Here is a 7,340-nt window from a genome sequence, read left to right on the forward strand (position 1 = left end):
ATTCCTGGTCTTATGAAATCAACAGTTTAGTGGAAAAAGAAAGACAAAATAAGTAAAATAATATTAAGTCCATTGGTAACAAGTTCTGTGGAGAAAAATTGCAGAGAAAGGAGACAGGAAGTGCTGAGATGAAGGTTGTAATTTAAAATAGAATAGTCAGAGAGGAGCAAAAAGGTGATATTTAAGCCAAAATCTGAAGGAGATGAAGGAGTGAACCTTGCGGATATCCTAGGCATTGAGGCAAGAGCATCCTGGCCAGTATAAGAATCAACAAGGAGCAAGTGTGACTGAACACTGAGGGAAGTGGTTAGAGGTAGATCGTGCCTGAAGAGTTTGATCTTACTATTTAGAAAATGGGATGCCACTGTGGGATTTTGCAGAGAAGAGATCTGTATACACTTTAAATGGATCTCTTTGATGTGCTGAAAATGAACCGGAGTGAGAGACGAGATGAAAGGATACAAAGACAGAGGGGCGCCTGGCTGGCTCAGTTGTGAGAGCATAGGACTCTTGTTCATCTCCAAGTCGTGAGTCTGAGCCCCACGTTGGGCATGGAGTTGACTTAAAAAAGAAAGAAAAAGACAGGAAGGAAAGAAGAAAGAAAGAAAGGGTAAAGATGGGGAGACCAGGTGGAAGGCTACTGCAGATATCCGGGCAGGGAGGGCTAAGGGGACCAGCTGGGTCCAAGATAATATTTTGAAGGAAGAGCAACAAGATTTATTGATAGACTGAATTGGGATGTGTCAAGAATAACTACTTCAAACTTGGTGGCCAAAGGAACTAGGAAGCTAGAATTAATATTCACTGAGACGTAGAATAGAAGACAGTAGAGGGGCAGGTTTGTGGAACAAGTTCAGGAGCTCAGCTTTGGACCCATTAATTTTGAAATGTCCATTCGATATCCAAGCAGAGATGTTGAATAGAGAGTTAGACTTTTGTCTGACGTGAGAAATGGTTCTGGCTGGAGATATAAATTGAGAGGTCATTAGAGAGTCATGATACTTGAAGTCATGAAACTGGATGAGATCTCCCAGGACATGATTCACTCCCAAGGTAACTGCGGCTTCCAACATTAAAAAATCAGAGATGGGAAACTAGCAAGAAGACTGAGAAGGGGAAGCCAGTGAAATAGGAAAGCAAAGAAGAGGGGAGAGAGAGGGGCACATGTGTTTGGCTCAGTTAGTTGAATAGCCAACTCTTGATTTTGGTTGGGGTCATGATCTCAGGCTCCTGGGATTGAGCCCCAGTAGCCTCAGAGTCCTGGGGTGGAGCCTCAGCACTCAGCAGGGAGTCTGCTTGAGGATTCCTTCTCCCTCTCTCTTTGCCCCTCCCCCCATGCTGCAGGGGAGGGGAGCATTCCAGGAAAGAAGAAAAGTATAAATAAAGGCACAGAGGTATAAAGAACTCAAAAGATAAGAAGCTCTGCCTCATCAGAAATGCCCTTTATGTGAACAAAAATGGTAGCTACTAACACAACTGAAAAATCAAAATGCATTATTAACTAGCAAGTTAATAATTCTCACTTCTAACAGTTGGTAAGAATTATAAGCATTTGAGGAATGCTTTCAGGTAGATTTTAAGAGCTCAGTTGATTTTCATCAGATTTCTATTTTGCTGTGATTTATTTGATCTATCAATGGACAAATATTTTTTGACAGAAGGTTCTGGGGACAATAAGCACCCTTAAAATTTCTTCTACAAGAATGAATTGAATTAGGCTAAAGTTTGATGAATAATGGTTGAAGGTAGCTTTCTACCTGTGCATGAACTTCAACCTGGATGTCATTCAACAGAGATTGTTTAGGCCCACATATTTTTGTGTACATTAGTAAATAATACCAACATCCTAATTAATTCATACTAAAGTGTGAGGGAGTACTCAGTAGATACTAAGACTGTCCCCAGAAATTCCACAGGAAAGGGCTCAATTTCCCCCCACTCAGAAAAACTCTCTTCATTAGTAGCTCAGACCACATACTACATTCAATGGCAAGCTTTCCCAGGAACAGTGCTAAATGAACCCAAATTTTCTACTTTTTATGTATAGAAAATGGAACTATGGAACAAAAATCAGAGAAGGGCAGACTTAAGTTCTAGTTACAGATCCCTGTGTGCATTTATTAGCTACACCCCATCTTGCATTATGCAAACATTAATATAAGGAGTTTCTCTACCCTCGATACTCCATCCCTCCTTGACCTCAAACTTTTTCATTCTTCTGAAGTCCTAGAGCACTGAATGCAATTACATGCCAGTACGTATATATTTGTCTCTACCTGTGAGCTTGTCCGTGCCATTGCATGTGATTATAATTCTGGTTATTACTGCTGTTCAAGACATAACCCCCAAAACTTAGTGGCGTAAAACAATGACAATTTTTATTTTGCTTATGAATCTGTGATTTGGGCAAGATTCAATGGAGATAGCTAACCTCTCCTCCATCTAGCCAGCCCACAGCAGGCACCAGCCACCTGGCATGTGAGTGAGTAAGGCTTCAGAGGATTCCACTCCTTAGCTTTCAAGCTGTTGCCACTGAGACAATGTGCTACGTCTTCCCCCACAAGGCTCACCCAAAGGTGAGCAGTGTGTGCCTGTGCGTGTGGAGTGGAGGGCGGGAGTAATCAGCTTAAGTTATATCACCTTTATGACCTATCCTTACATGTAACACAATGGCACTTCTGCTGCATTCATTGAAGTGGTCACAGAGTTCTGCCTGGGTTTAAGGGGAGGGGAAATGGGCTCCAGCAACACTGCTGTACCACAGCCTGCCCTCTGATCACAACTGACATTTCTTCTGTCTGCAATATACATTCACCCCTTTCTCCAAAATCCGCATTATGATCTCAGGCTCGAGCCTGGATTATAGGATCTCATCATTGAGATCAGGTCCAGGTGTGAATGAGGCTCCTTGGGTATCTTTCTTCAAATACAGTTTCTCTCTCTCTCTCTTTTTAAAATATTTTAAGAAATCTCTATATCCAGTGATGTGGGGTTCAAACTCAGAACCCTGAAATCAAGAGTTGCACACTCCACTAGCTGAACCAGCCAGGTGCCCTCAAACAGAATAGCTCTTGACTTGAATTCCTGCCCTTAGTAAATACACACTGGGGTTACTTAGGGGAAAGGGACAATGATGTATGAAACTTACTTTTAAAGCGTCTAGGAAAAAACAAAGTTTTTAATGCACATAACACACACATTCCCGGAATATATATATTGTATGTATGCTTGTGTGTGTATGTGTGGAGAGAGAGAAGAGGAAAAACAGAGAATGGTATAATAAAGCAAATTGATTAAAATGTTAATAAATAAATCTAAATAAAGGGTATACAAGTATTTTGTGTTTTTTTTTTCTTACACCTTTTTCTATAAGCTTGGAATTATTTCCAAGTTCAAAGTGTTTTTAAGGTGACGCACACACCATAGGTCCTGAGCATTAATCTTTTGATATTTTTAATTCCAGGGGAAAGTCCTAACTTGATGTTTGTACTTATTTCTGGGGGTTGAGAGAAGACCCTTTAGTTCTCTCTTTGCCCAGAAGTCTATGAGCAGGCACTTCCCAGTTTAGCCTGTCTTCCTCCACATCTCATTTCCTTAAAGAGCTGGTCTGGGAAAGATCCCTTTTCAAGAGGGAGTTTTGGCCGTGCTGAAACACAGCTTTTCAATCGTCTTTGTGTTACGTACCACATCAAAGGCTTCTGGAAGTGTGGCTTGGTTTATTTAGAGAAAATGTAGAAGGATGCCCATCGGTTTCCTTGTAACAAAAGAGACTGGGATTAGCTCCCTGAAGCACCATCATTGTGCTCCCAGAGGACACACTCTAAAAATAGTGGCTGCTGAGAAACAATCTTCTCATGTTTCCAGTTTGAAAACGACACTTAAATAGAAAGCTGGTCTTTTTAGCCAGTGTCACAATCCCCAAACAAACAGAGAATAATCACTAGTAGGAGTCCCAGTTTAGAATGCGCAAGCCGGTCATTTAATGCATTTATTCACGGCTGTCATAGGCTTGTTGGCCGCCCAGAAAAGACTTCCCAGGTTGGCAATAATCTTAGGGCAATCACCTTAGTTGTATCTGTTTGCCTTTCTTATGCAAGTACTCAGGACAGAGTAGTGCACGGAGGTGCACTTAATCTCAATATGTTACTGTTGCCCAAATAAAGCATCCGACAGTAATTATCCCAGAGTGCAGTCCTGGAAAGGAAGCCAGGTTTGATTCTACCGGAAAAACTTAATGGAGAATGTCTTTCCTGGGACCAGGTTCCTGGGATGTGAATGTATCTCTTTTTTTGTGGGCTAGTAGAACCTAGAAAAAAGGTGTTATTGTATCTTTGCCCATGGGAATGAATGAAGATTCCTTGAAACGTACTCTGTCGGGTGACACAAATAAACCATATAATTATATTCCCCAAAACAGAAAAGCTCAAAACATAAGAATATGTGGGTTTCCTGGGTCAGACGAAAGGCCGTGTAATTCAGTTTCTATTTAAATAAACTTTTTACTTGGAAATACTTTCAGAATTACAAAAGAGACTGTATAGAAAGTTCCTTTATGCTCCTTACTCAATGTCCACCATTGCTAACATATTACCATGTTACTTCTTTCAAAACTAAAAAACTGACATTGGTATATTATTATCTAAATTCTAAGCTTGCTTTGGATTTCACCATTTTGGATTTTTCCATTTAAGGTGTTTTGTTTTTGTTTTTGTTTTTGTTTTTTAGATTTTATTTATTTATTTGACAGACAGATCACAAGTAGGCAGAGAGGCAGGCAGGGAGAGGAAGGAAAGCAGGTTTCCCGTTGAGCAGAGAGCCCAATACGGGGCTCTATCCTAGGACCCTGGGATCATGACCTGAGCCAAAGGCAGAGGCTTTAACCCACTGAGCCACCCAGGCACCCTTAAATTCATTTTTGTTCCAGGATCCCAAATCAGTCTGGGTTGTCATGTATCCCCCAGTCTTCTCTAGTTTGTGACAGTTTCTTAATCTTTCCTCATTTTTCAAATGACCTTATCAATCTTGAGGAGTTCTAGCCAGATATCCTGCAGAATGTCTTCCAAATCTGGGTTTGTCTGATTTTTTTTCTTTTGATTAGTCTGGGTTAATGGGTTTTTTTGGGAAATATCGCAGAGATAGGGGCTCATGGCTGGTACAGTAGGTAGGGCCTGTGACTCTTGATCCCAGGGTTGTGAGTTCAAGCACGATGTTGGGTGTAGAGATGACTTAAAATAAAAATCTCCAACAACAACAACAATGCTGTGGAGGTAAAGTCCTCTTCTCGTAACACATCATATCTGGGAGTACATGATACTCACATGACATCACTGGTAATGTTAACCTTCATCACTAGGTTAACGTAGTGTCCAGCAGGCTTCTCCACTGTAAAGCTACCACTATTCCCTTTTCCCACTCCATTCTTTAGATGGCTTAGATTTTGTTGGACATCAAAAAACATTTTGTAAGAGAGTAGGGTATTTAGACATTATAATGGCCTTAGGTTTTACGGATTTACCCAGAACATTCTTAATTCTAACAAAAGTCCAAAAAAAGGCAAAGAATCTTCTCAAAATCTATAGAAACTATAGGAATATAGTCTTTGAGCTATGGGAATAAGCCAAAATGTATTATCTTACTGTCCACTGATCGACCAATGGAACATTACACAATTATACCAATTCCAACATAATTGAATGTAGTCCATTGGCAGCTAGGATCTCCTACCTCTCTAAAATCTAGAGAAAATCGATTCAGCTCTGCTACCTATAAACCATGAAAGTCTAAAGTGCTTCTCCAATTTCTCCACAAACTCCCAAAAATTTATGTCATCATGGTTGTCTCTTCTGATCACATTTTTTGCCTCTGCCACATTTTTTGCTCTCTACCATATCTTGTTGCTGCTCCTTATCTTTCACTGGCAGCCTGCACCCAAAATAGGATATCCCAGCTTTTTTTTTTACTTCATCTTATTCTAAAACAGACACACATCTAAAGATGTCAGGTAGGGTAGACATGGAGGTTTGTTTGTTTGTTTTTAAAGATTTTATCTATCTAAGAGAGAGAGAGAACACAAGCAGGGGGAGCAGGGAACAGCAGGCAGAGGGAGAAGCAGGCTCCCCTGATTCTCTGAGCAAGGAGTCGGATGCAGGACTCAATCCCTGGACCCTGGGATCATGACCTGAGCCAAAGGCAGACTCTTGCTTGACCAACTGAGCCAAGCAGGCATCCTGACACAGAGAGTTCTAATGAAATGTTGCATCTCACACCTTACAGCAAACGAATACAACCTATATTCATCCCATGGGTCACCCTTCCCCAGGAGTGCCTTAGGGGAAGTGCTGGAATGTCACACCCAGCCTACCCAGCCTCCAGGTCATCCAAGGGTGACCCAGGCTCACATCATCTCTTTTGCGGGTTTCTATCTCTGTAATGCCCCCTCTTTCTTCCTCTCTCTTCTGACAGCCTTTTCTACATCAAAAACAAAACCAAAGGCCAAATTCTTCTCATTTTCTCTTTCAAAGCATCTTAACTCTCTCTTTTTGGTGACAAGGCTCCTGCCTTGGCCTCAGATCTCACCTTGTGCCTCCAGCTATAAAGTTGTTTCCTTTCCTAAAAGTAATTCCGGTACTTGCTGTTAAGACAACAACATGTTTCTCCATTTGTCTTGAGAACAGCCATCCATTTGTTCATGTATTCAATTCAACAAACATTTATTGAGCTCCTACAATAGAGATTTGGAGGACCGAAAGCTAATTTGAGCGGGATTCTGCCTTCAAGGAGCTCATGGTCTCTAGAGAAAGGTGAAAGTTAACCAAACACTTCTATGTGGCAGGCACACTGGTGGGACCTTTCCCCTGGGCCTTTTTTTTAAAAAAATTTTTATTTATTTATTTGACAGAGAGAGACCACAAGTAGGCAGAGAGGAAGGCAAAGAGAGAGGAGGAAGCAGGCTCCCTGCTGAGCAGAGAGCCCCTTGTGAGGTTTGATCCCAGAACCCTGAAATCATGACCTGAGCCAAAGGCAGAGGCTTAACCCACTGAGCCACCCAAGTGCCCCTCCCCTGAAAAATCCTTAAAAAATTTTTAAATTCTCAATTGACATATAACATTGTATTTATTTAAGATGTGCAACATAATGATTATATATAATATGTATATTATATATATGATTATATGAATCTATATGGTGAAATCATTGCCACAATCAGTTATCGGTATAAGTCAACCTCCATCCACTCACACAATGAACTATCTTCAATCCTCAGAGGAACTCTGTGTGATAAGTTTTGTTATTGCCTTTTTGCCATTGAGGAAATTATGGTTTGTGAAGAGTGGTGTGCT

This window comes from Neovison vison, chromosome 5, assembly GCF_020171115.1.
Source record: "Neovison vison isolate M4711 chromosome 5, ASM_NN_V1, whole genome shotgun sequence".
In the NCBI taxonomy this organism is placed as follows: domain Eukaryota; kingdom Metazoa; phylum Chordata; class Mammalia; order Carnivora; family Mustelidae; genus Neogale; species Neogale vison.